The 9,265-nt window shown below is 43.8% G+C and overlaps 2 non-coding genes across 2 annotated transcripts; both read left to right on the forward strand.

Moving 5' to 3' along the window:
* The first annotated feature begins 253 nt into the window (after positions 1-253).
* Positions 254-335, forward strand: trnas-uga (transfer RNA serine (anticodon UGA)). The gene has a single exon. It is a non-coding gene; the product is annotated as a tRNA-Ser (tRNA).
* An 8,618-nt stretch (positions 336-8,953) lies between these two features.
* trnak-cuu (transfer RNA lysine (anticodon CUU)) lies at positions 8,954-9,026 on the forward strand. The gene has a single exon. It is a non-coding gene; the product is annotated as a tRNA-Lys (tRNA).
* Positions 9,027-9,265: the final 239 nt, after the last annotated feature.

The raw sequence follows: 9,265 nt of genomic DNA on the forward strand, positions 1-9,265 counted from the left end.
AAACACTATCAGAACATAGAAAAATACAGCACAGTACAGGCCCTTCGGCCCACGATGTTGTGCCGAACCTTTTTCCTAGATTAATCATAGATTATCGTTGAATTTACAGTGCAGAAGGAGGCCATTCGGCCCACCGTGTCTGCACCGGCCGACTATTGGTCGCTTGAATGGAATAACTTCCTGGAGTGATTCCAGGCTGGTTTTAGAATGTATTCCATCGACCAAATAACTAAGGAATGACGCATTGAATGCAGCTGCGATGGCCGAGTGGTTTAGGCGTTGGACTTGAAATCCAATGGGGTTTCCCCGCGCAGATTCGAATCCCGCTCGCAGCGACTGTGATTCGATGTATTTGTTCATACCCCGCACAAGCCGCTGACTCGAAAATTAATACGTTTTCCGATTGTTTATAAATAAGCGGTTTGAACGGCAATCCAGTTCAGTCAGATATTTAACATTTTTGGGGGGGTGACTGAACGAAATATTCAGATGAATAAGGAACTCACACCCAAAACAGCAATCAGTAAATAATAATATTTCCTGCAACGTTCGGAAGGAGAAGCAGCAACGGCAGCGAATGGAAACGTGGTTTGGTTTCATTCAGCTGAATGTATTTCTGGGTAAAAAGATCGTGGCAGAAATGGAACATATTTTTAAAATATTTTCTTGTTCTCTTTCCTTTGTCTCCATCTGTTTCTTTGTCTCTTTCTCTCTCCCTCACTCGTTGCTTTTGTTCTTCTCCGGGGACTCATTGGATACACAGTGAAACTCAGCCCCATCTCATTCCAACTCTTTTGGACCAACACGTCCTGGTGATGGACGGTCCTGAATCAGTGGAAGAATCGACAAACTATTCCATTCATGGCTCTGTGAGAAGTTCCATTCCTGGTTGTGAGGTGGCTCTGAGATAAAGGGATCGAGAGAGAACGAGGTGACTGCAGTCTGACTCTTACTCTGAAAACCAGTTAGTGCGCCCTTGTAGAAAGTGGATGTGTCTGAGAACAGGAGGAAAGCAGATCATGGGCCTGTGATTGATTTTATTGAGCAGGACCTTGAAAAGTGATGCAATCTTCTAACCAGTCGGCGCCTGTCTGAGAACTGGCAAGGAATTAAGGCTGATATTGAAACGGTTGACCTTGAATTAGTTTAGGCAAATCGATTCTTTATGAGGTGTTGGTATATTGTTTTCAGAGACACTGTCATACTTTCTTAAAATATGATTTGTGCTTGTTTTTGTTTTGTTCAATAAGCTGGGGAATCTATTTGGAGCGGGTGCAGTTGGTTAATATCTGTGCCTCTTGCTTGTCCAGCTGCCCGTGCAGCAGCAGCTCCATTCCTGTCGAGACCTGTGGACACAAACAGGATATCCAAACTATTGCGCACTGCTGCCGTCTCCTGGTTGAACGCGAGTTGTACAACACGGTAACGCTGTATTCGTAACACATTTCAATTGGAGCAAAAGAACATTAACATGGTTAAATATTATCATTGTAGTAATCATCTTGAAATCCCCAGATATCTGATTTCTGACTGAGCTACCCAGCTCTACCCGATCTATCGGAATATGAAAGATTCCCATTGCAGCCATATTGGTTACAAGAATATCGAATCCCTGATTTAATACATTCACCCGCTTCATTGTTTGTGTATTCGTTCTATAAATACAGAGGGGGCAACATTGCCCAGGGACAGGTGGTGGTATAGTGGTGACTGTCACAGCATTTGACCCAGCTTCAGTTCCTGCCCATAACAGTGGTGAATTATTTAATTAGATACCGCAGGTCCGGGCAGAAAAGGAGTGGACACTCCTGAAATAAAATTCACCAATTGTTTTCATCACCCATGGGTTCCTTATGTAATAACCAGCATCAATTTGTTTCGAGTGGAAACTTAGTTTAAATAAACGACAATCTTCAACATTAATAACTAAGTTCTCAGTCTGCAACCATAGTAAATAGGTTGGTTAAACGGGACAAAAATACGAGCCACGCAAAGTTCCGTTTACAAAATGAGCTTAAAACACTCCTAGTGGCTGAATAACTTAATCACTAAGTAAGTTACATAATTAATACCAGTAAAAAGTTATTGCTGAAACAGGATGAAAAGGGCAGCATCAGGGCACAAGGACAAGGTAATGTCTCAGACCAGAGTAAGAGTCCAATGTAATGACACACAGAACACCAGAAATATATTGCATAAATACATTTATTGTGGACTGGTGCAATCTCCTGGCTGATCGGGAGCCGTGTGACACAGACCCTTTCATTCAGGAGCGTTTTAAATTGGAGTGAAATTCACACAAACAACACGAATTTCTTTCTGCTCACTGTGCCAGTTATAGTGATCTGTATTAAACAGCAGGAGCGGGACCCGCAGTCTTCACCTTGTTTTAAAATAATTTAGAGTACCCAATTAATTTTTCCCAATTAAGGGGCAATTTAGCGTGGCCAATCCACCTAGCTTGCACATCATTGGATTCTGGGGGCGAAACCCACGCAAACACGGGAGAATGTTCAAACTTCACACGGACAGTGACCCAGAGCCGGGATCGAATCTGGTACCTCGGCGTCGTGAGGCAGTAGTGCTGACCACTGTGCCGCCATGCTGCCCTCGCAGTTTCGTTGTTGAAATAAAATCAAAAGAAACAATTTTTGTCCCTTGCTTTTCGTACTGGGATCATTGGGTAAATTGGGTTATTTTTGGTTTGTTGGCCTCCACTGCGAACAGAATAAAACACATACGGGACCAGTCTTTGCCGTTGCTGAGTAAGCACTGTGCAATGGTCACTCCGAACGATTCTGTCATGAAGCTGCTTTTCAAGTATTCTCTTTCTCAATCTGCTGAAGGCTGAGCTGACACATTGAAGGTGAGGGCGAATCCTATCTGCTGGATCTGCCTTTTTCCAGTGGTGGCTTCCGGTCATGGAAAATGGTCCACATTTTCCACGATCTCGCTATTTTATTCTGTGTGCCATTTCTATGTGAGTGTTGACACCATAATTCAGCTCTTGGTATTCACCATGATTCAGGGACAGCACGGTAGAATAGTGGTTAGCACTGTGGCTTCACAGCGCCGGGTCTCATGTTCGATTCCCACTTGGATCACTGTCTGTGTTCTCCCTGTGTCTGCGTGGGTTTCCTCCGGGTCTCCGGTTTAATACCACACTCCAAAGATGTGCAGTTTAGGTGGATTGGCCATGCTAAATTACCCTTAGGTTAGATGGGGTTGCTGGGATACGGGGAAAGGGTGGACGCATGGGCTTCAGTGGGGTGCTATTTGAAGAGCCGGTGCAGATTCCATGGTACGAATGGCCACCTCTGCACTGTAAATTCTATGATTCTATATTCCCTTAAAAATGCATAATGAATGAATGAAAATCGCTTATTGTCACAAGTAGGCTTCAAATGAAGTTACTGTGAAAAGCCCATAGTCGCCACATTCCGGCGCCTGTTCGTGAAGGCTGGTATGGGAATTGAACCGTGCTGCTGGCCTGCTTTTGTCTGCTTTAAAAGCCAGCGATTTACCCCAGTGTGCTAAACCAGCCCCTGTCTGGTTTCTAGTCTAAACCATTCATCTCACACGTCTCCAGACTGAAAATCATCTTTCGTCGTTTGAAGTTCGAGACTGTCCACGTATCAGTTCAGAACATTTCCAAGTTTGTATCATCATCAAACTTTGAAACTGTTCCCTCTACACCATGATCTAGCACATTGTTATATACCAGGGAAAGCAAATATTCCAGTAGGAACCCATGTCGAACACTACAAACCTTCTTCCAGTCCGAAAATTCTCTACTGGCCATTATATTCTGTTTCTGATTATTCAACCACATTTATATCCATATTGCTACTGTCGCTTTTATTCCAGGAGCTACACATTTCGCTAATTCTGTGCAGTTTTGGTTTCCTTATTTAGGTAAATACGGTTCAGAGGAGGTTTCCTCGATTGGTCCAGGAATGAGCGGGTTTTCTAATGAGGAAAGGTTAGACAGACTGCACTTGTTTCCAATGGAGATGTGAAGAGTGACAGTTGATTTGATTGAAGTACATCAGATTTTGAATGGTCTTGGCAAGGTGGACGTGGAAAGGATGTCGCTGCTTGTGGGTGAGACCAGAACTACTGGGCAGTTAAAAACAAGGATGCCGCCCTTTTCGGATGGAGATGTGGAAATTTCTCACTCCCAGAGAGTTGTGCGACTTTGGAACTCTGCCTCAGAAGGCGGCGGAAGCGGCACATTGATTATTTTTAAGGCGGAGATTCAGCAAATAAATCAAAGGTTTATTGGGGTTACATACAAACATTGCATTCAGCCAACTACCTGGATGCGCAAGCGTTCGTTTGTTTTACTTGATATCTGAGGATAAATTCAGAGTCCTACACCATGGTGAAACGGTCTTTAAATGTCGCGTTCGTTTCTTCGCGTGTTCTGTATTGACACATTCTCTGGAGCTCAAACTTGCTCCCGATTTCAGTCAATGACACCACATGGATCGTACTGATTAAACATAAACAGGGCTCGTCCGGGATTTGAATCCGGGACCTTTCGCATTTTATCGTTAACGGAAGTCCCTATGCGAGAATCATACCCCGAGACCAACGAGCCAACCGACATGCAAACGTCACTCAAACCAGCTTATCATTGCGTCCCGAAGCCTATTGTATCAGCTCAATGCGCTTTTTAATTCCTGTTCAATTTTGTTTCGTTGTTGAAATAAAATCAAAAGAAACAATTTTTGTCCCTTGCTTTTCGTACTGGGATCATTGGGTAAATTGGAGCATTTTTGGTTTGTTGGCCTCCACTGAGAACAGAATAAAACACATACGGGACCAGTCTTTGCCGTTGCTGAGTCAGCACTGTGCAATGGTCACTCCGAACGATTCTGTCATGAAGTTGCTCTTCAAGTATTCTCTTTCTCAATCTGCTGAAGGCGGAGCTGACACATTGGAGGTGAGGGCGAATCCTGTTTCATGGATCTGCCTTTTTCCAGTGGTGGCTTCCGGTCATGGAAAACGGTCCACATTTTCCACGATCTCGCCATTTTATTCTGTGTGCCATTTCTATGTGAGTGTTGACAACATAATTCAACTCTTGGTATTCACCATGATTCAGTCAGTGGTGGTCTGTGGAAAGTAGGATTCAGTCTGTGGAGCTCTGTCTCCCATAGTCTTGACGTTCAGAGTGACCATTACACAGTCCTTGTGGCGACAAGGTCCCCTTTGCACATTGAGGATTCGCACCATCCGGTTATTTGACACTAACACCCTGCTAAGTGCGATCAATTTTGAAATACAATTGCTGCATATTTCAGTCCCTGACACTATATGGCAGAGTCAGATTCATTCCATATTTGTAATATACTAATCATTCTTCGGATTGTTACATATCTTCTGCAACAATCTGTCTTTGGGATTCAGTTAAATCGCTTTGCGAGAGTCTCTGGGACTGTATGAGAGTCTGTCATTCATTCAATATCTTTCATACTCTGAAAATCTGTGTGAAGGTTGAACTAAATCTGTAATGATCAATCTCTGATATTGTTATTGAGTGGATAAAATCATTATGTTGTTTGCTAGTTTCCGTTAAAACGTCTGCATATCAGAATCATGACAAAACTTTCAGTGGCAGTGGGCATGCGCGTGTGTTGGGGGAGGTGCATATAGACATTTGGGTGGTGAATGACTCTTTATCTGTCAGCCCCTGCTGTGCACAGTAACAAGTCTGACAACACAAGGTTAAAGTCCAACAGGTGTGTTTCAAACACTAGCTTTCGGAGCACTGCTCGTTCCTCAGGTGAATGAAGAGGTATGTTTCGGAAACATATATATAGGCAAAGTCAAAAATGCAAGACAATGCTTTGAATGCCAGCATTTGCAGGTAATTAAGTCTTTACAGGTCCAGAGATGAAATGAAAATCGCTTATTGTCACAAGTAGGTTTCAAATTAAGTTACTGTGAAAAGCCACATTCCGTCGCCTTTGCGGGGAGGCTGATCCGGGAATTGAACCGTGCTTCTGATCTGACTCGGTCGGCTTTTAAAGCCAGCGATTTAGCCCTGTGCTAAACCAGATAGTGGGTAACCCGAGGTTAAAGGGCTGTGAATTGGCTCACACCAGGACAGTTGGTAGGATTTCGCGAGCCCAGGCCAGATGGTGGGGGAAAAATGTAATGCGACATGAATCCAAGGTCCCGGTTGAGGCCATACTCATATCTGCGGAACTTGGCTAGAAGTTTCTGTTCGGCGATTTTCCTTGTCGCGCGTCCTGAAGGCCGCCTTGCAGAACGCTTACCCGGAGATCAGAGGCTCAATGCCCTTGACTGCTGAATTGTTCTCCTACGTGTTCTCTGGTGTGACATGTGAATATTCGATTCATTCTCTATCTGCAGACTCTGTTGCTTTGTGTGGCACAGGTCTCCCCAGACCAACGAGCCAGCCGCTGATTTGATCTCACTTGAAGCAACTTTTAATTGCGTCCAAAGCCCATCAGTTTCCCCACACAATTATAAATCAGAAATATGAAAGGACAATGTGACATTTATCTCTCTGTTCTGGAGCTGATCAGAAGCAGTGATGTCAGTTTGCACCACTCGCCAAGTCGGTCTGTCGATGCGCCTCGCCAATCATGTGGGTAATGTGTTTCTGCCAGTCAGTGGGTTCAGTTGGCATTTTAGGAGAAATTCGAAGTCATCATGACTTCATCAGTGGCCTCATGGTTAAGGTGTAAGTGATGTTAATAATGATGTGATCAAATGAGTGTCTGTTTCAGTGTTTCCGCGGGGAGTTTTCATGCTGAGGAGAAACATGTTGGACATGGTCTGGGAATGTTTCACTCCGGTCCATTCCCAACATATCCTGATCTGATGGGATGGGCATTTCCTTCCAATCGTTGCAGAACACTTTTTAAATATTGATTAATATTCGTTAATTATCATTTATTAAGTATTGTTTCATATGTTTAGTGTAGTTTATTTAAAAATACTAATTACCAGACGCGATAAATTTTTACTTTCATTCCCGAAACAGCCAAATTGGGTGAAAACCATCAATGAGATGCATAGGGAGCGCCGATCATTTGTGTGGTCAGTGGTTTGTTTATGGAGCTGAGTAAATATTCCGGAGCAGAGCCGCTGCGAACGGGGTTCGAACCTCCACGGGGATACAATAACGTGGGTTTGCCGTTTGTGTCCACACCTTTGGCGAGGAATGGAGCTGCTGCTGCCCGGTGAGCTGGGCAAGCAAGAAGCACTGTTATTGACCAACTGCACCCGCTCCAAATAGATTCCCCAAACTACTGGACAAAACAAAAACAAGCACAACTGATCTTTTCAGAAACTATGTCAGTCTCTACGAAAACAATATGCCAACACCGCTTCAAGATTCGATTTGCTGTAAGAATTCACTATGAACTGCCTCAATGTCAGCCGTAATTCCTTACCAGCTCTTAGACAGAAGCTGACTGTTTAGAAGTTTCCTTCACTTTTCTAGGTCCGGCTCAGTAAAATCAATCACACCCCCATGATCTGCTTTTCTCCTGTTCTCAGACACATCCACTTTCTACAAGTGCGCACGAAATGATTTGCAGAGTAAGAGTCAGACTCGTTCTCTCTCGATCCCTTTATCCCAGAGCCACCTCACAACCAGGAATGGAACTTCTTACAGAGCAAGAATGGAATAGTTTGTCGATTCTTCTACTGATTCACGACCGTCCATCACCAGGACGTATTCGTCCAAAAGAGTTGGGATGAGATGGGGCTGAGTTTCACTGTGTATCCAATCAGTCCCCGGAGAAGCACAAAAACAGTGAGTGAGGGAGAGAGAAAGAAACAGAGACAACAGAAAGAGAACAAGAAAATATATTTTTTAAATGTTCAATTTCTGCCACGATCTTTTTACCCAGAAATACATTCACCTGAATGAAACCGAACCACGTTTCCATTCGCTGCCGTTGCTGCTTCTCCTTCCGAACGTTGCAGGAAACGTTATTATTTATTGATTGTTGCTTTGAGTGTGAACTCCTTATTTATCTTTATGTTTCGTTTAGTTTCCAAAAAGAACGTTTTTCCAAAAAACTGAATTCGATAAATGTTAATACCGTTAACAGACAACCAACCGAAATTCCGATTCATTGTCGAGCCGGCAGCTTTTCCGGGGAGTTGAACAAACATTTCGAATCACAGTTGAATCTGCGGGGGGGGGGGAACGCTATTGGATTTGAAGTCCAACGACTTGACCACTCGGCCATCACAGCTGCATCACTCAACAGTAATTTGGTCGACAGAATACATTCGAAAGCCGGCCTGGAATCACTCCAGGAAGTCATTGCATTCAAGCGATCAAAGCGGCCCCGGGGTTTATGTGAGGAGGGGTTGAATCTTGTGGAAAATAACCATTCGATTTGGAAAGAAGCCTTCAGATATTCGAAAATCTGAGTTCCCTAAACGCACAATTCCACTGATTAAATAGTTTGTGTAACAACATCAGTTACATTAGAAAAATATCAGAAATTCATGTTCCTTTTCAAATGCAGCAGCACTAAACTTCCCAGTCTGGATGAAAATTAAAATGATGAATCTAGAAATTAGAGCACCGAGGGAGACCAGTGGAGACCGAATGGTCACGTGATGACGCAACTAAAATGATCACGTGTCTGGATTCCTGCAATTCTCCCCGGATCGCGGTCAGAGCACAAGCCAGGAGGAGCAGCTCAATTATTAAATCAATTATTTTTTTATTACAACTCCTTGGTTTCCAGTGATTCAAAGACGACCATTTCTACATGGTGTCAGGAGTGGACATTATAGCAGAAGCATTTGAACGCATCAACCTCCTTGCTTCATAGAATCGTAGATTCTCCAGCGCAGAAAGCCATTTGGCCCAACAAGTCATTACTTACCCTCCGAATGAGCACCGCAGCCACTCTCCACAAGAAGATGTTTAATGGGCAATGCAGCACCAGCTCGGCTAGCTCAGTCGGTAGAGCATGGAACTCTTAATCCCAGAGTCGTGGGTTCGAGCCCCATGTTGGGCGCTTCCTTACTATTATCGGAAAAGATTGATGCTGAATGAACTGTCTTCACAACAAGAAGGCAAGGTTATGTCGCTGGACTGGGAATCCAGAGGTCTGAACTAACCCTTGGTGACAAGATTTAACAAATCTGGAATTGAAATTTCGTCTCAGTAATGGCGCAGAAAGGTTCTGCTTCAGGCGGATCAATTTCCACAACTGGGAACACATTTACACAACAGGGAACGATTTGACACAACCAC

The sequence above is a fragment of the Scyliorhinus torazame genome, chromosome 24, assembly GCF_047496885.1.
Source record: "Scyliorhinus torazame isolate Kashiwa2021f chromosome 24, sScyTor2.1, whole genome shotgun sequence".
Taxonomy (NCBI): domain Eukaryota; kingdom Metazoa; phylum Chordata; class Chondrichthyes; order Carcharhiniformes; family Scyliorhinidae; genus Scyliorhinus; species Scyliorhinus torazame.